Source organism: Talpa occidentalis, unplaced genomic scaffold, assembly GCF_014898055.3.
Source record: "Talpa occidentalis isolate TD23 unplaced genomic scaffold, MPIMG_talOcc4v2.1 talOcc4.8, whole genome shotgun sequence".
Classification (NCBI taxonomy): domain Eukaryota; kingdom Metazoa; phylum Chordata; class Mammalia; order Eulipotyphla; family Talpidae; genus Talpa; species Talpa occidentalis.
In genome coordinates this window covers 82,363,092-82,386,703 of record NW_023605194.1, presented here as the reverse complement: position 1 = coordinate 82,386,703, position 23,612 = coordinate 82,363,092, and the positions used below count along the sequence as shown (strand labels likewise).

At 35.4% G+C, this 23,612-nt stretch overlaps 1 long non-coding RNA gene across 1 annotated transcript in view; it reads right to left on the bottom strand.

Moving 5' to 3' along the window:
* Positions 1 to 19,516, bottom strand: part of LOC129145057 (uncharacterized) — a 188,335-nt gene extending 168,819 nt beyond the window's left edge. Inside the window, exon 1 of the long non-coding RNA XR_008550091.1 lies at positions 19,344 to 19,516. This is a non-coding gene — a long non-coding RNA (uncharacterized LOC129145057). The remainder of the gene's footprint in view (positions 1 to 19,343) is intronic.
* Between the last annotated feature and the right edge of the window lie 4,096 nt (positions 19,517 to 23,612).

The following is a 23,612-nucleotide window of genomic DNA, read 5'->3' as shown; positions in this document are numbered from 1 at the left end:
CTCAATAAACAGAAAAGAATCTGAGAAGATTCAACATGCACTTGATGGAGATTCAACACCCATATGATGGAAATTCAACAAAAAAAGTACAGAAGAAATGTATATCAGCATAGTAAAAGTCTATGTGACAAGCCCACAGAACAGATGGTGAAAAACAGATTTTTCCTAAAGTCAGGAACAAGACATTATCACTACTATTATTCAATATTCAATACAATATTCAATATTCAATATATATATATATATACACACACATATATAAAGTATCCAATTAGGAAAAGGAAGAAGTGAAACTATCACCACCTTGGAATCTTGTGATACTATATATAGAAAATCCTAAGACTCTAGTAAAAAACTATTAGAAATAATGTATACAGGAAAGTGGCAGGGTACAAAATAAATATTAAAACATCTGCATTTCTAGATGCAAGATATTGTTGAAATAAATAGAATTCAACACAAAGAAATAGATATTCTGTGCTCATGGATTGGAATAATTAACATCTTTACAATAGTTATATTCCTAAAACAATATATAGTTTCATTGTCATCCTTTACATATCCAAATCCCAATGGCATTCTTCACAGAAATAGAACCAAAAAATCATATTTATTTTGAACAAGATCCCAAATAGCCAAAGCAATCCTGAGGACAAAAGAACAAAAATGGAAACGAGGCAGCAAGCGGGACTGTGAGTGGAAAGGAACTATTGCAGCCACCACACCCCGTGAACGGGAGCTGAGGCGAACCCTGCAGGATCCGCCATGGCGGGGAGCGAACGGCTCCGGGCGCCATTAGAGAAGAACAAAGACCCCGGGAGACGCGCACACAGCCCGGGCTGCCAGTAAGCTGGCGCGGAGAGCGGCACGGGGAGCTTGAAAAGCAAGTGCAGACCGGGATCGCGGCTGCCCAGGTCCCCGCGCCTGCGACCTAGGCTTGCGGGGAGACGACCTAGGCTTGCGGGGAGACTCACGGAGGTCATCACTGAGGTGAAGGTCCCTCCCTGAGTGAGCAGGAACCAGGCGCCCAGGCACGGGAGCTGTGCAAAAGGCGCCATTCCCGCGCCACTGAACTGGGCTACAGCCCGCGTCCTGGAACTGAGGGCTTTGAACTGAGACCCGGGGCACGAAAATTCGGGGCGTGGTTTCTCCACGACGGTGGGGCACAAGGCAGACACAGCACCCCAAAGCTGTTGAGGTATACCCTACCATTCCCGCTCTGTTCTCTGTCCCATGGGGTGGGGGGAGGCGAAAAACAGCCCCCCAAGGACAATAGGAGAGATCTCTGGCGCCACCTAGCGACCAGGAAAAAAAAAAGGTCACTAACACCCTATAAAACAGGACATTTCTTAAGACTGCTTGAAAAGGGCAGAAGGTTTCTGGAGGACCCAGTGGCCAGCCAGGAAATTATTCCACGCCAGGCCCCTTCCGACCAGCAGTCTGAGCCCACAGAGGGAGCAGGCACCCACGTCCGGGGCAGACCGGGTGCGCAGAAGAGTGTGCCTGAAACCGGAGGCGCAGGGACTGCATCCCGCTTCGCCATTTGAGAACAGGGACATTTCTTCAGTAAAAACTGCCTAAAACCAGCAGAAAGCTCCCCCAGAAGACAGAGATGGCTCCTGGAAGAGCCAGAGGGGAGCGGAGAAGTTCACCCAAGATGTCAGTCAGTCCGAGCAACACAGTGTCCCAACGCATACGACAAATTAGAAAACAGACAGTAGGGAGTAGAAGAACCACACGCAACCTAAAAACTCCTCAGGAAAGAAGCACACCACAAAAAGAAAACCACTCCCCAGATTGCAACGACAGCAACTTGGAAGAACTTCTGAGCCTTCCAGAAAGAGAATTTAAAATTGCCATGATTAAAAAAGTGATAGATCAGAAGAAGGAAATTGAGTCCCTAAAGAAGGAAGTAAGAGAAATGCAGGAGATCAAAGAATTAATGGAGGAACTAAAGAACTCTGGGAAAAGCAATGAAAGCAGAATAGATGAAATGGAAGAACGAATAAGTAATCTTGAAGACACAGAAATAAAAAGAACCAAAACAGAAAAGGAAAGAGAAGTACGAGGAAAAAGATGAAGAAAGACTTCGGGAACTATCTGACTCCATGAGGAAAGGAAATATAAGAGTTATAGGAATTCGAGGAGAGGAGAGAGATGTAGGAACAGAGAAAATATTCATGGATATAATTGAAGAGAACTTCCCAAATGAGAAGAGGAGCTGAAAATTGATACAAGAAGCAAGAAGAACACCAAACTTCCACGACGAAAGGAAAAACACAGCAAGACACATAATAGTAAAGCTCCCAAGAATCCAGGACAAGGAAAAAATAATGAAGCTGACAAGAGGGAAGAAACAGATAACATTCAAAGGAAAACCAATCAGGCTGACATCAGACTTCTCTGAAGAAACACTACGGGCAAGGAGAGAGTGGAGGGACATAGTCAAGACTCCAAGAAACAGATGCCAACCAAGAATACTCTATCCCGCAAAGCTCTCTTTCCTCCATGAAGAAAGAATATGGACCTTCCCAGACAAAGAGAAACTCCGGAATTTCATTGCGACTAAACCCCCACTCCAAAAAATACTACAAGGAATCCTAAAGCCAGAACCTCAGAGGGACGAATAACAACGAAGAGAACCAAAAAAAAAAAAAAAAAAAAAAAGTTATTAAAAGAATAAATAATAAAATCAAAGGAAAGACAAACATAATGGCAATACAGATGCTAACATATCAATATTAACTCTAAATGTAAATGGACTAAACTCTCCAATAAAAAGACACAGAGTTGCAGCCTGGATTAAGAAACAAAACCCAACCTTTTGCTGTCTCCAGGAAACACATTTAGCTACAAAAGATAAAAATAGGCTCAAAGTCAAAGGATGGAAACAATCCTACAGCAAATGGGCCAAAAAAGAAAGCAGGACAGCTATACTTTTATATCAGATAAAACAGACTTCAAACTCAAAAAAAATAAAAAGAGACCCCAATGGTCACTACATTATGATTAAGGGGACAATACTTCAAGAAGAAATAACACTCATTAACATATACTCACCAAACGAAAGAGCACCAAAATATATCAGACAACTGTTGTCCTCTCTGAAAACAGACATCAGAGAAAACACATACGTAGTGGGAGACTTCAACACACCACTATCAACAATGGATAGATCAACAAGACAAAAATAAGTAAAGAAACTAAAAGCTCTAAATAAGGACCTAGAGCATTTGGGCTTAACAGACATCTATAGAACACTAAACCCAAAAAAAACGGAGTACACATTTTTTCTCAGCGCACACGGATCATTCTCCAGGATCGATCACATACTGGGGCACAAGACAAACATCAACAGATACACCAAGATTGAAATCATACCAACCATCTTTTCTGACCACGAAGGCATCAAACTAGAAATAATCATAAAAAGAAGGCAAGGAACTATCCTACCTCATGGAGATTAAAGCCACACTACTGGAAGACCACTGGACTAACGAGGAGATCAAAGAAGAAATTAAAAATTCTTTGAATTGAATGACAAAGAGGACACCAATATCCTAAATGTATGGGATGCAGCAAAAGCAGTAATAAGAGGAAAATATATAGCAATAGAAGCTCACATCAAAAAAACAAGAAAGAACTCAAAGAAACACCTAATCTCGAAGCTCAAAGATCTAGAAAAAGAACAACAAAAAACCCAGAACCAGTAGAAGAAAAGAAATAATAAAAACCAAAGCAGAAATAAATGAAATTGAAACTAAAAAAACAATCCAAAGATCAATGAAACAAGAGCTGGTTCTTTGAAAAATAAATAAAATAGACAAACCCCTAGCAGGCTCACAAAGGAAAAAAGGAGAAAGCACAAATACACAGAATCATAAATGAAAGAGGAGAAATCACAACGGACACAGCAGAAATCAAAAGAATAATCAGTAACTACTATGAACAGTTATATGGAAACAAGTTCAACAATCTAGAGGAGATGGACAAATTCCTACAACTCTACAATCACCCAAAGCTAGATAAAGAAGAAATAGAACACCTAAACAGACCAATTACAAGCAGCGAAATTGAAATGGTAATCAAAACCTCCCCAAAAACAAAAGCCCCAGGACCTGATGGATTTACAAATGAATTCTACCAAACATTCAGAGACGAATAGGTGCCTATCCTTCACAAACTCTTCCAAAAATTGAGAGGAAGGGACAATACCAAACACGTTCTATGAAGCCAATATTACACTAATACAAAACCGAATAGGACACCAAAAAAGGAAACTATAGGCCAATCTCCCTAATGAACACTGATGCAAAAATCCTCAATAAAATTTTAGCTATCAGAATCCAACAATGTATCCATAAGATAATTCACCACGACCAAGTTGGATTCATTCCAGGGCACAAGGATGGTTTAACATCCGAAAATCAATCAATGTTTCCAACACATCAACAAAAAGAAATATAAAAACATATGAATAATATCAATAGATGCTGAGAAAGCTTTCGACAAAGTGCAACACCCATTCATGATAAAAGCCCTTGAAATTCTTGGGATACAAGGAACATACCTCAACATCATAAAGGCCATCTATGACAAGCCAACAGCCAGTATCATTCTCAATGGTGAAAAGCTGAAAGCAATTCCATTAAGATCTGGAACAAGACAAGGATGTCCACTCTCACCACTGCTTTTCAATATAATACTGGAGTCCTAGCCAGAGCAATAAGACAAGAGAAAGACATCCAAGGAATCCAAATAGGAAAAGAAGAAGTCAAACTATCACTATTTGCAGATGATATGATAATATACATAGAGAACCCCAAAATCTCCACAGAAAAACTAATTCAACTCATCAATCAATTCAGTAAAGTGGCAGGATACAAAATCAACACGCAAAAGTCAGTAGCCTTCCTATACACAAACAATAAATCTGAAGAAGAAGAAATCAAAAAAACCACCCTTTTATTATCGAAACAAAAAAAATCAAATATTTGGGAATAAATCTAACAAAAGAGGTAAAGGACCTATACAAAGAAAACTATAAAACACTGTTAAAAGAAATAGAAGAAGACACAAAGAATGGAAAGACATCCCCTGCTCATGGATTGGAAGAATAAACATTATTAAATGGCCATCCTACCAAAGCAATATACAGATTCAATGCTATTCCAATCAAAATCTCAATGGCATTCTTCAAAGAAATAGAACAATTATTGATGAAATTCATATGGAATCACCAAAAACCCCGAATAGCCAAAGCTCTACTGAAAAAAAAGAAGGAAATGGAGGCATCACACTCCCCAGACTTCAAACTATACTACAAAGCCATAATCATCAAACTGCATGGTATTGGAACAAGAACAGACATACAGACCAATGGAATCGAATAGAAAATCCAGAAATAAACCCACAGATTTATGGTCAACTAATCTTTGACAAAGGAGCAAAGACTATGCATTGGAGCCAAGAAAGTTTGTTCAATAAATGGTGCTGGAAAACTGGGTCGCTACATGCAAAAGAATGAAGCTTGACCACTACCTCACACCATACACAAAAATCAACTCAAAATGGATTAAAGAACTAGACATAAGACCTGAAACCATAAAATACATAGAAGGAAATATAGGCGAAACACTACGGGATTTGCACATCAAAGACATCTTTATAGACACATCACCCAAAGCAGTGATAGTGAAGAGAAAGATACAGCTGGGACTACATCAAATTAAAGAGCTTCTGCACAGCAAAAAGAGACAATAACAAAAACAAAGAGAAACCCCACCAACTGGGAGAACATTTTTGCACCCAACACTAATGATAAAGGACTGATCACAAAAATCTGCAAAGAGCTGATGAGACTCAGCAACAACAAAGAAAATAATCCAGTCAAAAAATGGGCAGAAGAGCTAAAAAGAAACTTCTCTGAAGAGGAAATGCAAATGGCCAACAGACATATGAAAAAATGTTCAACATCACTTGTAATCAGGGAAATGCAAATCAAAACTACCATGAGATACCATCTCACACCAATGAGAATGGCACATATTAAAAAAACTAGCAACAACAAATGTTGGCGAGGATGTGGAGAAAAAGGAACTCTTGTGCACTGTTGGTGGGAAGTGCAAACTGGTCCAACCACTATGGAGAGCTGTGTGGCGATTTCTGGACCTACTAAACATAGAGCTTCCATATGATCCAGCAATTCCACTCCTAGGTATTTACCCAAAGGACACAGAAACATCAATTCCAAAGAGCACCTGCACCCCTATGTTTATAGCAGCACTGTTTACAATAGCTAAGCTTTGGAAACAACCCAAATGCCCAAAAATAGATGACTGGATCAAGAAGATGTGGTACATATATACCATGGAATATTATCAGCATTCAAAAAGATAAACACATGCAATTTGCAGCAACATGGATGGCACTGGAAGGGATCATGCTCAGCGAAATAAGCCAAAAAGAAAAAGAAAAATACCGGATGGTCTCACTCATAGCAGGAATCTAGAAAACTTAAATAAGGGACCAGGAAAATGAATATAAGAAAGTGAAAATCAAAATCAACAAAAAACTATGAACCAGAGACACTTTTTGGGGGTGGGGGGCGGGAGGGGAAGGATGGGGTCAGAATGGGGCGTTTGCAATTGTATGGGGGAATATAAAAATAAAATTTAATATTTAAAAAAAAAAAAAAAGTTAAAAAAAAAAAAAGAACAAAAATGGAGGTATCACATTCCCCAACCTCAAACTATACACAATGCAGTAGTAATTTAAACAGCTGTAATAAAAACAGATACACAGATAGATGGAATGCTCCTGAATGCTCAGACATAAAACCTCACACAAATAGATAATTTATGACAAATGTGCCAATGTGAAAATGTCTTCAATAAATGGTGCTGGGAAAATGGTAAGCCATATACAAAAGAATGAAATGAGACTATTATCTATTACCATACACATAAATTAATTCAAAATGGATTAGAATTGAATGTGAGACCTGAAACTATATAAAATGCATAGAAGAAAACATAAGTGATACACTCCTACTCATTGCCCTTAGCAGTGTGTTTGGGGTATTGATTCTAATGCCAAAGCAAACAAAAGCAACAATAAACAAATGGGGCATATCAAACTAAAATGTTTCTGTGCAGTGCAAGGAACTATCATCAAAATGATCAGACATCCTAGTGAATGGAGAAGACATTGTCCATTCTACATCTCAGAAGAGGCTAATATCCAAAAATATATAAAGAATTCATAAGACTCAATAAAAGAAAAACCAACCTAATTTAAAAATGGATAGAGGATCTGAAGAGACACTTCTCCAAAGACACAAAGATGGGCAACAGACACCTGAAAAGATATTGTCTCTTATTATTAGGGAAAAGCAAATCAAGGCAACACCTCACACATGAGAATGACTTTTAATTTCTTTCAATGATATTATGTGACATTTTACATTTAGAAAAAAACAAACAAAACAAAAAAAATTGCAACAAAATTCCCTCCTATTTCTCCTTCTGCTTCTCATATCTTTATGCTCTTATTGCTATACATTTTACTTCCAAGTCTGTCACAAATCACAGAGAATATTTAAGAATTTATTTTTAAGAGATTTACATAATACACATTAAATAATTATTTTTGTGAAAATGATTTAATTTATTTATGCATACAAGAGCTGGGGTGTAGGCCAGAGATGTGGTGGACAGTCATGAAAGGATTCACCAGAGACAGAGTGGGGAGCAAAACAGGCAGATTGACTGAAATACACCACTGAGGGGAGCAGCAGGTGAGAGAGGAGAGGTCTGCTGGGCCATGTGGGTAGCTCCCTTGCTGGAGAATCAAACTCATGCTGCAGTGGCTGCAGATAGCTTCATAGTGCTGAAACTTAACCCCCTGTACTACCAGGGAGGCCCTAAATAATACCTTTTTCTATTCATTCATCCACCCACCCAGAAATACTGTAGTATCAGGATATCTTATTCTCTTAAACAGATCAAGAACAGTCAGATGCTCCTTATCCCAAATTCCAACCTAGCAACAGAAAACAGTTAAGCATGCTTATTCCCCTGCCAGATTGACTAGAAATTCCAGAAACAGCAGAAGAACCCCACTCCAACATGTAGGTAGAAGCTTCTAGGATCCCAAAAGTCAGTCAACATTCAAAAGCACATTGTTTTGGGGCCTCCATGGTGGCTGAGGGGTTAAGTCTCAGCACTCTCACCATTGTGGTCCAGGTTTGATCCCAGGCAAGGAAGCTAAACCACACATGGAACAGCGGACCTCTCCTGTCTCATCTGCTGCTCCCCTCAGCAGTGTAGTTCAGTAGACCCACCTGTTCTTCTCCCTACTCTGTCTCTGGTGAATCCTCTTACCCTCCACCCTGCACCTCTGGCCTACACCCCTGTTCTTGTATGCATAAATAAATCTTTTTAAAAAGGGCACATTATCTTGAAATAAATGAAGTAGAAAATCTCAATAAAGGGCCTCGCCTGGTGGTGCAGGCGGTTGAGCACCACGCTATAAAACTGTCCACAGCCTCTGCAGCACCTGTTCCATCCCTGCTGGCTGGTGAGGGTCCCACATGGTGAAGCAGACCTCTCCTGTCTCACCCACTGCTTCCCTCAGCAGTGTATTTCGTCAGTCTGCCTGTTCTGTTCCCAGCTCTGTCTCTGGTGAATCCTCTCACCCTCCCGTGCATCTGGCCTGTACCCTGATTCTTGTGTAAATGAATAAATAAATCTTTAAAAAAATAAAATCCCAATAAAGGAAGAGAAATGAAAAATAAAGGGAATTATATATATGAAAAACAACACTAAAAATTTCATGGCATTTTTAGTAGAGTGGAGCTGACAGAAGATAAAGTTGGTGAGCTGATGACAGAAATAGAGTTCATTGATTCTAAAAAGTATGATAGACTATAAAAGAAATGAAAGAGCCTCAGGATCTAGTAGGATAATAATGAATGTTCCCATATTTGTATCAGTGGAGTCCCAAAAGGAGAGGGAAAAAAGAAAAAAACAGTGGGACTGGAAAAAATATTTGAAGCAGCAGTGAGTGGAAACATTCCAAATTTGCCAAAAGACACAAACTTACAGTTCCAAGAAGTGTACTGCAAACACGATAAACCCCAAAAAAACCAAACTAATGCACATTTCAATTATATTTTTATTATCTGAAGACTGAGAACAATCTTAAAACTGTCTAGAGATGCATTATACACAGAAAAAGTATTTTTTGTCTGTAATCAGGCAGCTAAAAAAGTGGAAAAAAATTTTCATGTGCAAAATTCAAAGATAACTTTCACAACCAGGGAAAACATACTTGAGTATGTTTTAATCCTTTCTCAGATTTAAACAGTAAGAATAATTTCTCAATAAGTTACTTTCTGATATTTTTTCCATGATGTGCTTTAGTTTATTGAATAGACATTATTTTGATCCACTATTGGCCCTTGAACAACCTTGGGGGATAGGTGCACACCCCTCCCCATTAATACACCCCCATACAGTTTATAGTGGGTAATCCTTATATCCCATTCCACATGCAGGGATTCAACCAACCGACATCCTAGACTGTCTGAATCCATGAATGTGGAACCCAAGGACAGAAAACAGCATTCACATATATGTCAACTTGAACAGTTTAGATGTGTGTTGTTCAAGGGTTAACTGTATCTAAATATATCTTGGAGTTTTAATTTATACCTTGTGCTTTATATATATATATATATATATATATATATATATATATAAAGAATGTAGTTCTAACTTAACAACACCACTGATTTTTTTTGGAGCTCCACCATATCTACATAATTATAAGGCATTATATAGCGTTCTTAATTACCTCAAATAGAAAATTTAAAATCATAAGTAACACAGATTTATATATATATATATATATATATATATATATTCCCACCCTGTGACACAATAATATTCCCCACATTATCCATACTATTTACAGTTTTACAGATCACATTTAGATATTTCATGCCAACTTCAACTTTGCATAAGGCACTCATTATAAATTCAATCTTCTTTTTCTCCATTTATTTTCCCAGGGCAATATAATCAAAATTTTAAATATAAATTTTAGTTGATATTGAGGGCATATACATATCCTACACTATTTGGTGCATTTCCAACTTTGCCAAGCATGATACAGTGAAAGCCCTATAGCCTGTCTCCTCCATTCAACGAAAATCTCAGGACATAATTCAAAGAGCAAGAACCAGAGGAGCATGAAAATTTAACACTAGCAGGTGGATCATGGAGGAAAATGTAATTTAAACATTGGTTTATGGACCTACACACCAAAATCTCTGAAGGCAACCCTCTTCTTTCTAGAGAGAATATGCAAGGAATCATAGTCCTCATTTGTTTTCCTCGTCTTCTGCCTCTGCCGCCAGAGACTAGCCCATTAGCTTCATGGAAGCACTAGGTTTCCACTGCTTGCTCTCACTTCTCTTCATATTTTCATTTGTATGGGCTGCCTACTTGGAGGATTCAAAGTTATATTCAATGATACTTCAGAGTCCACACTGTGAAATAGGGTTGTTCCTTAATCACCAAATTCTAAGCTATTTCTGATAAAGCATATTCTATTTAATAATATGTGAGTTCCCTTCGGTCTAACTCCACATTTCTCAACTTATAGCCTACATCTTTAGCCCACAAAAGCCAATAATAATAAACCAAAATATAGTAATCCTACTCTTGTCATTAACTCTTTATAGTTCTATATGTTTCAGTAAAGGAAATAAGAGTAAAATGAGTAAGGGAAATAAGAGTAAATAAGTGTAGATTTAATTGGATAGAAATTTTGAGAAAAATATCTAAGTGGGATTTGTTTTATGGGATATAATTTGAACTTTAATGATCAGAGCACTACTTAAAAACAAGAAATATAAAGCTTTGGTGGAAAATTGTTCTTAATTTTTGTCAGACTATTTACAACTAAATTTCCATGATTTAAAGATATCATGTATTTCTTAAGAATGTAGTTCTAACTTAACAACACCACTGATTTTTTTGGGAGCTCCACCATATCTACATAATTATAAGGCATTATATAGCATTCTTAATTACCTCAAATAGAAAATTTAAAATCATAAGTAACACAGATTTAGAGATCCAAACATAGGTAACCTCAAGCTTAGCTCATCTGTGCAGGAACTTGAACTATGAGGCAAGATACTAGAAGACAACAGAACGGGATTCAAAGCAAATACTAACTTCACATACCAAAAGGGAGAAATTGCTCCTCAAGGCATGACAAACTATTGCTTAACACTGGAACACCAGGTTGAATTACAGTATATTGAGGAAGATGGCCACACATCAGAATTTTCCATTGTAAATTTCCAAAAACATTTGTTATTGCAGACTGCTGATAGGAGGCAAAATAACTAAATTATGAGTGGGGAAAAAATACCCCAAACTTCAACTATGCATGTTGTTTTCTGCTCAAACCCACCTCTCTGGTTCAGAATTTGTCCACAGAGAAAAGGTAATCATGATCCTCACTTTGTAAGGTTCTCTTTGCTGAGGGATTACAAGCCTTACTCTCTGAATGAAAACTACCTTATATATTTTATCCAGTTTCTAGTGTAAGTAGCTTAATTATTAGGTATCAATTCAATTGCTCTTTGTAGTCATTTTTCTCATTCAACCTAAGACTATACAATAACTAGTCTTGAACTAGTCCTAAATGCCATGCTCTGAAATGCTGTCAACATTTTTTCAAAATTATTATAATGGGCTATTTGTGAGGTGTGGATATATTCACTATAAACTCTGCAGGTAACAAAACTGTTTTGCACAATATAAAAAAGATTTAGTAAATCAAGGGTTTATAATGACTATAAACATTATTTACCTGAACATTTAACTTTCCTATTTTTGTGCACTTTTTTGTTCTTAAAGTATTAAATTTCTCATGCTGATTGATTTGACATCTAAGTCATTTAGCCATGTTTATCAGTTTAAAATTACCAGTAAATAAACCTCTACCAGTTAAATCATACACATGTCTATAAAATACCCTGAAAGTGCTGTAGGCTATATGGTTGAATTGATGAAGTGTTCAGATTTTTTTCCTCCAGTTTTCCAAATCAGCTATTTTATTTCAAATGAGTATACACCTTTACATGAAATCATTTGCTGACTAATGATATTCCTGAGAATTACAAAGAAATTTCTCAAGAGACTAACACTTTTCTCAAAGACAAAAATGGTATCATATCAGATTGGAAATAACTATTCTTGTAGGAGTTATAAAGATAACACTTTTACACAGAAAACTCTTTTGCACCTTGTGCTACATTGTACGACAGGTTAACCATTTGTCCACTGTGATACTGCCTCAGGAACTGTGGGTTATGGAGTGTGAAAATAACTAGAAATACAAATCACATACTACCCGCCAGAAACATTAATTTCAGCAGGTTCTCTAAGAGGAAATAGTAAAAGTGTAATATTTTCATATTTTTGAAGAGGAACTATTTAATCACACTTTATTCTTTTCAGATCGTCATCCATACATCTTCTAAAATCCTCTAAGTTATTTCATTTTTGTGCTGGTCTGTAGGTAATATTTCTTCAACTGTTTCTCAGTTCTCACATTTTAAATAGAAATAAAAATACCTGCAAGCCACACACTATATAAATTATCACTATATATTTTAAACTATGAATTATTTCCAAAAATGATCTTTATTCACCATATTCCCATTTTAATACCAATCAGAAGCAGAAAAATACATAAGGGTCTTGGAATTTGAGACTGAGACTATGTCATCACACTGTCTTATAGTGTGCTGATATTAAGAAAATATGTGAATTATGCAAACAATTAAAATTGCGGCTGATGCTTACCTAAAACATCTCAAATTCAAATTACACTAAAAAATACATACTCTTATTGAGACAGATTTGGTTATTAATTGAAGGTATTTATAATTAAAAACATCAAACTCAATTATCTTCCGAAACAGACCTTCTGTCTTCAAAAATGATTAAGTGTTACAGCAGTTGTTTAGATTGCTGAATCCAAGAATTCCTAAGTAGTTGGAATCCAAGATTTCCTGAGAATTCTTGCTGAATCCAAGAATTTCTAAGTAGTTGGTATTTAGTACTTAAACCATCCTTAGCTCTACTATGACAAAAATGCAGGTTTATGGGGTAAATAAGTATGGTCTAATTTGTATGGCGGTCAGTACCATAAAAATGTTATCTATGTTGGATGACGTATGAATATATAATTGTACCAAACAGAGTCAATCATTTCTTTATTTTCCTCCTCCTTAATCCAAGCATTTATAATAGTTTTCACAATGTATTTCATAGTAAGAATTACTTGGGATATTTGAGAAAAAGCACTAATTGCGGGCACCACAATATCAAATGAAGGAGACTATATATGGGAGAACCCTTATAATTGGGTTAAGATGTTAAAATAAATCTAAAGGTGATGGTTATCCTCATGTAAATCTGGAAATAATCAGACCAGTGGTCCTAACACTGTGGTCCTTGGACCAGTAGCATTATTATCACCTGGAAATATAAACTGGATCCTGTCGTGAAAAAACAATCAGAAATTTTAGGGGTAGGAGTCAGGATTCAATGTTTTAATTAATCCTCTAATTGATTTTGATGCATAATAAATTTTGAGTATGACTAACTCACATAAAACTTTACAACATGTATGTGAACCACACCCAGGAACTTCATAGCTTCCATGTGATGGCACAAGGTAGGTACATACCTTGAATTACTTGACAGCTTTCATTGATCTGCAAATGATTTTCCAGGTCCAGCATGAAGGCTCTTGTTTCACTATAATCAGTCACCCTTATACTCAGTCAACCTTATACAACTAACCTGATTTCCCAACTTTACCAAATTCATCTCCCAATAGAGGCAATTAATTACAGAATAAACATACCTTACCAAAAATGAATTCAGGCAAAGATCTATGATACTTTTCCCCCAGTTTCCCAAAGAACTAAATAATAGGATTACCATTACTTATTAAAAATTTGCCAACATGCACACATTCCTGTATTTGTGTTTTTGGTATTTACAAAAATAATCATTTTTAAATTAATTCACAGAAATATGTATGTGTATTGACACACATACATGCAAATGCATATAATACCCTAAGTTTCAAAGTGCTACTTAGTTGGTAACTTTTATCATAATGAAAATATAGCTTACAAACAACCATAGCTTAAAACATTGGTCTTTCAATTTTTACTGTGTCTGGGCACAAAGGAAATAATCCTACACCCTCCTTAGTTCTTCTAGGCTGACAAATAATCATACAGGCATCCACCAGATTGGTAAGGGGAAAGAAGCCAAAAACAACTTTCGTAATAATCTTCTGTAAATATGAGAGAAACCCTGTGGGTCTGAGTAACTCATCCTCTTGGCTTCACCTAAAATAGTTTAGGAGGAGGTCGGTGAACAAGGGAGGTTGGTGGGGAATAAAACAAGAAGGTCAATAAGGGAGTTTGTCAAGGAGAAACAATAAACAAAGGTATGCAGATTTAAGTTCTGCTTTCTCCAATGAAAAGAGAGAAGATAATTAAGTGGGAATTGCCCTTAAATAAAGAACTGCTCCTTATATTCATGTCAAAGTTTTTTTTTTCAAAAACAACTCAACTCAGCTTTCGGAACACATCACATGCTATAAACTTCCTGCCAAGGAAGAAGTATTTTGAAGTGGCAGATACAGGGATCTCCTACAATTGCAAATTCTGCAACACACTGTTCAGGGCCATCTGACAGATGGGCTATCAGACCTTAAAACCTTTACAGCTTTACATTTAGAGTGACAGTTATATTGGAGATATGTTTAAAGTTTTCCCCAGTAACTTATTTATAAATTTAGTTAGGCATAATATCATGGTCATGTATCAGGGTCCTCTTAGACATCAGGTTTGTAATTTTTGTTTTTAACCCTTTTTTAAATTTTTTTTAAAAGATTAATTTATTTATACATACAAGAGCTGGGGTACAGGTCAGAGATGCGGGGGGGTGGTGAGAGAATTCATCAGAGACAGTGGGGAACAGAACAGGCAGACTGACTGAAATACACTGCTAAGGGGAGCAGTGGGCAAGTCAGGAGAGGTCTGGCCAGCGGGGGGATTAAACTCATGCTGCAGAGGCTGCAGATTGCTTCACAGTGTGGTGCTTAACCCCTTGCACCACCAGGGAGGCCCTTTTTAGCCCCTTTTTATTTCATTTCCTCAAAACAACACTTACTCAATTTGAAAAAAAAAATCTAGTAGCACGGACAAAAAGCAAAAGAGGCATAGGGAATGACTTCTATAGAGAAAAGGTGGAAACAAAATCAAGAAATTGTGTGATTGGCTATGGCTTAAGAGTTTTATTTGGAAAAGTCAAATTGGCTGTTTATGATGGGTGTTCTTACCTTTTGATTTCATACTTTGCATTTACAGACTTAGGTTTTGGTTTATTTACTTAGGTTGCTAAGTGTTAGAACAAATTTATCCTCCTTGTTTAATTTAACATACCTATGTAAATAAAGATGTCCTTAATCGTTATGACAGCAATTTAAGGTGTTTATATTGCTATGACAGCTGCTGCTAACAAATCAGACACTAGGAAAAGGGACTCCAATTCTCCAATTTATGCAGCTTCAAGTAGCAGCAGTCTGACTGTTTGCACCTTTTAATTAATTTTACTTAGGGTATAATAAACTTGCTCATAAACTAGGATAGTCATTAAGAACTTATAGTACTTTTATTTTTTCATATTTCTTCAATCCCAAGCTCTTTTATATTTATCTTCTCACTGAAAAAGAAATATGCATTAAATTTATGTATTTCTAAAGTTTTGTGCATTTGTGTATGTGTGTGATATCTGCTCTTTACAAAAAAATTCCCTTCTCTCTGAATAAAAGTACAGTTGCTGCAGGTTTACTATGTACCATAACCATACCACAAGAAATTGAGTTGACAAAGGTCATCTTCAAAATGGTTTCTTCCACTGAATTAAAATTGAGCATTGGAGTGAGATGAATTAAACACTTTTTGGGAAAATATCTAGAGCTTGGTAGTTACCTCCTAGTACTCTTGTTTGTCTAGAGAAGTACAAAATTAGACATTTCATCAGATGGAAAAGTGACAATACAGAGAGTTCAATTAGTATCAGCCTGACTTTAGGATCAAACCACAGGGTTCATCTTTGATCCACCATATAAGAGTTGGGCAAATTGTAGAAGTTATACCATATCTTGAACCTCTGTGTATTTACAAGTATAATTATTTAAAATAGAGTATTTTATTACAGTAATTTTTATTTTTTGTGATTCATTTCCACATTTTCAACAAAATTATGAAAATAAAGTTAAGTTTTATATATGCTTAAGTAAATATTATAACATTGTATATTGGGTAAAATTACTTGTATAAGCAGTCAATTAACTATGCATTTACTTTTTCATGAGTTTATTTTTTCATGTCAGAGAGTTGGGACTCCTAGTCTTACTTTTCTAGTAACTACTCTAAATTATTTACCATTCTCATATTTTATAATTAGCCATTGTTCTGGAAGTTTTACATTTCTTTTGATTGAGTAATTTTACTCCATATTCTTAATATGTTTTTTCTACATTCTAAGCTGATATTTTAGTCAAAGTGAAGTAGCTTATGGTCTGTTATTCCATATAGATTTTTGTCCCTTTGTTGCTAATATTTTCTATAGTAAATATTTTCTATATTTTCTAAATTTTAAAATTTTCTAAAATATTTTCTATAATTTCTATAATTATAAAATAATTTATACCTGAAATTTGTAAGCATATACAAAGCCTGTACAGTTTTTTCCCCATTCCAAACACTTAGACTCTGTAATATGTATACTTTATTGAAATCAGAAAACACATTCTATGCCCAATGTCTAGCAAAGTTAGACTCTTGAGTGTTTGACTCCTATTCTAATTACTAATGCTATTAAATCCCTTTGGCTTTTGAATAACATAGCATGAGAAGGCCATTCATTTAAGTGATTTGCAGGTAAAAGGACATAACCTGAAGCAACCATTCAAAGAAGGCAATGTGAATATATGTAAGATATCTAAAGTTGTCTAAGATGCCAGTCTCACTCAAAAGACACAATGAGCTATAAAATAACACAAACATCTATAACATCTTGAGATGCAGCAGAGCACTGATGTACAAGGGACTCTAAGCAGAGGACTAACTTCAAGTCTGAATTGTATAAATTAGTGGTTGTGAGACTTGGACAAGCTATAGAATTTATGAAACCCTCACTATTTCAAATCTACCATATACACAAAATAATACTGTCTGATTTTTCCATAATTGACTATTAATATAATGGCCAATAATAGGAAAATTGACATGGAGCTCAAATCAGATTATAGAGAGTTGGCCTTCTTAAGATTTTAGCTCTGGTGTGCAGACTATTTGGAACTGAGAACAATGAAGGCCCTAGAAAATTAGAAGGAACACTTGCCCTTCCCTTATACATTTGTCTTCCCCTAATTATTGCAGCACAGCTTACAATAGCCAAGTTACAGAAACAAACTAAGTTCCCAAAGACTGATGAGTGGTTTAGGAAGTGTAATATATACACAATGGAATACTACTTAGCATTAAAAATATTAATAAACTCCTGCTATTTGCCCATTTGCAGCAAATTGGATTAACTCTAGGTGGTTATGTTAAGCAAAATATGTCAAGAGGAGAAAGGCAAATAGTTGATGATATCACTTTATATGGATATAGCAAAACAAAAAGGGTCAGATAAACCCAATCAGTAATAAAACCTAGAATTCTGACTGCAGAATTGAGCCTACCAGACAGTGAGAAGAGGAAGAGCAGAGTGTGGCAGGGGCACAGTGGCTTCTCTGATTTCATTGATGAATCAACAAAGACATCACTAAGGCTTACATCAAAGAGTTCCTTGTTGAAGAATTCTGGTACGTTGGTGGTGATTAACATCTTCCGAAGGGTGTGATATTTGACCTCTAAATTATATACTGTATTGTCCTCAACAATCTTGTTGTTAGCAACAAAAAATACACATAAAAATAGTAGAGAGACCTAACTGTCCATTCACTGATGAATGAGTAAACAATGTAATTCATCCATATGCTAAAAAATGGAATACTAGGGGCTCCCCTGGTGATGTAGGTGGTTGAGAGCCATACTATGAAGCTGTCTGCAGCCTCTGCAGCGCCAGTTCGATCCCAGCCAGCCGGTGAGGGTCCCACATGGCATGGCAGACCTCTCCTGTCTTGCCCGTTGCTCCCCTCAGCAGTGTATTTCGTCAGTCTGGCTGTTCCGCTCCCCACTCTGTCTCTGGTGAATCATCTCACCCTCTTGCGCATCTGGCTAGTACCCTGGTTCTTGTATAAATAAATAAATCTTTTAAGAAATGGAATACTAAAATACAAAAGTTGAAACCATAAAACACATAGAAGAAAACATACGTACTCTATTCTTTGATGTAGACCCTATAATTGTTGATTTATCAATGCAATCAGAGAAACCAAAGACATTTTAAAGAATGGCACTACATCTAACTTACAAGCTTCTGTAAAGTGGAAGAAAGCAACATTAAAATGAAAAGATAGCCAACTGAATGGGAAAAGATATTACAAGCCATAGGTCAGACAAGGGGTTGATATCACCAAAATATAATTTTTGCAAGTCAACAATAACAAAAAAATACAACCAAAGTTTAAAAATAAACAGAGGATCTAAATAGGCATTTCACCAAAGAAGACATACAAATAGCCAGTGGATTCATAAAAAGATGTCCAATATAACTGATAAGGGAAGTGCAAATTAAAACCACCATGATATTGCATCTCACACTGATTAAATGGGTATCAAAAAGTAAAGAAATAATAAATTTGCAAGTATATACAGAAAAAAGAATCTTTGCATTCTTGGTGGGATAGTAAATTGGTGCAGAGACTTTGGAAAACAATATAACATCCTCAAAAATGAACAATAAAGCTACCATAAGATCCACTATTCACTCCTGGATACCAGATAATAATATGAAAACAGTAATTTGAAAATATATATGCATGTCTATGATCACTGCATCATTATTCACTGTAGGCTTGATATGGAGACAACTCAAGTACCCAAAAAGAGATGAGTGGGATAAGAAGATGTGGTACATATACATAATAGGATACTACTCAGTTGTTAAGGAAAGATGTAATCTTGCCATTGGCAACAACATGGATCAGCTTGAGGAAATTATGTTAAGTGAAATTAATCAAAATGAGAAAAACAAATACTATATTATTTTACTTACGAACAACAGAAATTAATTCATCACAATTCTGGAGCTGGGTTCAAGATCAGGTTGCCAGAGGGTAGGACTCGGGTGAGAAGCTAGCCTGCTTATCCTCACCGAATAGAAGGGTCTAGAGAGATATATGAGACCACATTTATAAGGGAACTAATGTCATCTAAGAGAGAGCCACCTTCGTGATTGATAGAATCCAAAGATTCCATCTTCTAACAACATCATATTGGGTATTAGGATTCCAACATGTAAATTCCAACATGTAAATTTTTGGAACTTAGTACTCCCTATTGCTCTGTAGCATGAGAATAACTTTTCAGAGAGAAAGAAAGTACCAAGTGCTCACTGAATTTGGGTTGTAACTGTTACAGTAACTGAGCAAGTCAGTTGCCCAATACATGAAAACATGAGTCCATGGCAGGGTGGAATTCCACCTTAGGGAAAAGAAGGGAAATATCTGTCCCATGTAAAGCTAAGCTTGGTGTCACCTCTCCCACTGATAGCATTACACTGCAACATAGTAAATGGCTCAATTTTTTTTTTAATAATCCTGCCTTTAATCACAAACCACCATGCTCAGAAAGCTTTGAAATTAGTGTGACATTTTCCTTCTATAGTGCTTAATTTTAACTTACAAATATTTGTTCATCTTCTGCTTTATTCAGTTTCTGTTGTATTAAATGGCAAAATATATAGACTGAAGTCAGAGTCTTGTGTCAAGTTCAACCTAATGGTTGGCTCATTTTTGCTGTACTGATACATAAAAGTGGCCTTGCTCAGAAATGTCCTTGCTCATTCTCTATGAGAGTTGTTTGTTCCACAGTAATGAGAACATTTAGTGACACTGGAATACATTTTCTATGTGGGTCACATTGTTCCATTTGTCTCTGCTTTCAGATATATTTTCTCATATTTGCATGATTATTTTCTTCCAATTGTTTTATGGATCAACCTGTAGCCAGAAGGTTGCATAGAAGATGTATATTTATTAACTTAAAGTTTGAGAATTTAACAGTAAGGATATGAATGTGAGATTGAGGATACTGGAGGAGGTGAGTGGGAAGAAGTTATAGAGAGGAACTATTTTATCTAGAAAGAATAGCTAAAATATTTAAAAAAATACTTATCAAGAAATGTAAAACTGAGTGGAATATGAAAGTCTTTTTAATGGCAACCAGTAAATGGATTCGTATGGATTGCTTGGTATTGAGAGGAAAAGACGACAAGACATAAAAAATATCTTCATCATTCACAGAGGGGACAGGAAAGAAATCTAAAAATTATAATGAAAAAAGAATGATAATGTTGATATATCCTGCCATGGTGGAAATTAAGAAAAACATCCCATTTACAATTTAAAAAACAACAAAAAAATCAAATACCTATGAATAAACCTAATAAAGGAGGTGAATGACCTCTACAAAGAAAATTATAAAATGTTAAAAGAAATAGAAGACAATGCCAAAAAAGGGAAAGACATCCCCTGCTCATGGATTGGAAGAACTAACATTATTAAAATGGCAATCCTACTGAAAGCAATTTACAGAATCAAAGCAATCTTGATAAAAATTTCAATGACATTCTTCAAAGAAATAGAACAAATATTGATAAAAATCATATGGAGCCACAAAAAATCTTGAATAGTCAAAACTGTTCTGACTAAAAAGGAAATCGAGGTATCACATGTCCAGGCTTCAAACTATACTACAAAGCCATAATAATTAAAACAGTATGTCTCTGGAAGAAAGACAGACATATATACCAATGGAATCAAATAGGAAAACCAGAAATAAACCCATACATATATAGAAAACTAATCTTTGACAAAGGAGCAAATACTATGCAATGGAACAAGGACACTTGTTCACTAGATGGTACTGGGTAAACTAGACCACCACAAGCAAAAGAATGAAACTAGACTACTACCTCACCTCATGCACAAAAACCAAACTCAAAATGGATAAAAAAAATTGAAGAACTGCACCCATAAAATATATAGAAGCAAATATAGGTAAAACACTACATGGCATATATCTCGGTAACAACTTTAATGATTTATCCTCCAAAGCAAAGAAAGTGAAGAAAAGATAAATAACTGATAAGGGACTGATCATATATATCTACAAAGGACTCACATGACTCAACAAAGAAAGAGTAAACAACCTAGTAAAAAAATAAAGGGCAGAAGAGCTAAAAAGACATTTCTCCAAAGGAAATGCAAATGGCCAACGAGTATATGAAAAAAGTGCTCAACATCCTTTATAATCATGGAAATGAAAATCAAAACCACAATGAGATACCACCTTACACCAGTGAGAATGGCATACATTCAAAAAAAAAAAAAAAAAAAACAAAACAGGCTACAACAAATGTTTGTGAGGATGTGGAAAAAAAGGAACTTTCCTACTTTCCTACACTGCTGGTGGGAATGTAAACTGGTCCAACCACTATGGAAAGCTGTGTGGAGGTTCCTCACATTACTAAAAATGGAGCTTCCATATGACTCAGCAATTCCACTCCTAGGAATCTACTCAAAGAACACAAAAGCATTAATTCAAAAGGATACCCACATCACTATATTTATTGTAGCACTACTTAAAATAGGTAAGATGTGGAAACAACCCAAATGCCCCAAAATAGATGACTGGATCAAGATGATGTGGTATATATACACAATGGAATAGGATTCAGCAATCAGAAACAATAAATTCATGCCATTCTGGCAACATGGATGGAGCTGGAAGGGATTATGCTCATTGAAATAAGTCAGAAGCAAAAAGAAAAACATCAGATGGTTTCATTTATAGGAGCAATATAGGGGAACCAAATAAGGGATATAATAAAAATAAAAATAATAAAGAAAAACAAAATTAACAGGCAACTATAATTCAGAGACATTCTGCAGGGGATGCTGCAGGAGGGAGTGGGATCAAAATGGGAGGGAAGGGCATGAGGGACTATGGTGATGGTGTACACGTGAATTGGTGGTGGGAATTTTATGGGACTACACCTGACAGAAAGCAAACATTGTACAAAAATGAACAATAATGTAAAATATAAATTTTAAAAAATACAAAAAGTGGAAAAAATTTCTTTAGCTCTTTATTAAATGTGATTCTTGAATTAAAAAAAAAGTCTTTTGAATGAGTACATATTTGTGATAAGGCAGTAAAGATGTTTTTTCATTAAATTGTAACACGTAGAAATTGTAGTTTTAATTTGTGTGCATATAAATTTTCTTTTATAGTCACTTTGTTATAAAATGCTATTTCAAGAAAATAAGTTGAAATCTAGATTTTTTTCTTCTTTTAAGCAAAAATCTTTGTAGTAATTATGCTATGAAATCTTGGGCCCATTTGCTTCAATTGTGTCTTGTGTTGACACTACTCTTTGGACAATTTCTGTTATCACAAAATACACATAAGAAGGGAATATTTACATAGGAATATTTTTGCAATACTTTTCATTCAACACTTTTCATTCCAGTGAATATAATGTATATTTATCAGGTGGATTTTACTTTGAAGAAAGACTTATTCTGTGTTTATAAAACATAGAACATTGAAAAAGTCATATTCTAAAATTAGTGCCACAAGCATAAAAACAGAAGTTTACTCTCACTGTCCACAAAATATGTCTTCATTATGCAAAAGTAAGTTAACTCTGTCTTGATTTTGAAAAACAAAAACATTCAAAATTAAGCCAAAAAGTCTTCCTTTACATATCAGAAAAGTCTTACATTATTCCACGTCCAGACTATTTCATTGTAATTTCCCTCTATTTAATTTCTTTGTTTCCCTCTCTTGACACCAGTTCATTAAAATACAAAACATCATCTATGAAACTGCCATAGTCAAGATGATATGTAATATTCCATTTCCATAGAATGTTTCCAAATAGTTTTCCTTGAAGACAATGAATTAATATCCTTCTTTTATGTGATACTACTTAGGATCAGTATTTTGCCATTTTAAAATTTTAATAGTTTTTCCTGCAGTGTCTATTTTCTAAAGACAAAATTTTTATGTTTCCATAAAAACAGTAATAATCATAAATAGACTACAAATTTAAGATGTTTAGAAGGCATTGACTGTGTGAGAAAATGCATCATTTATTAATATAGAAGCATGCTGATTTATTCACACTGTCTAATCCTTTTCACAGAATGGTTCTAGATTGATCATAGGTAAACAAAAAACTGAAAGCATAGACCAGTACATCATTTAAAAATTGAAATTTTTGGCATCATATAGTGACAATTTTTTCATATTCATT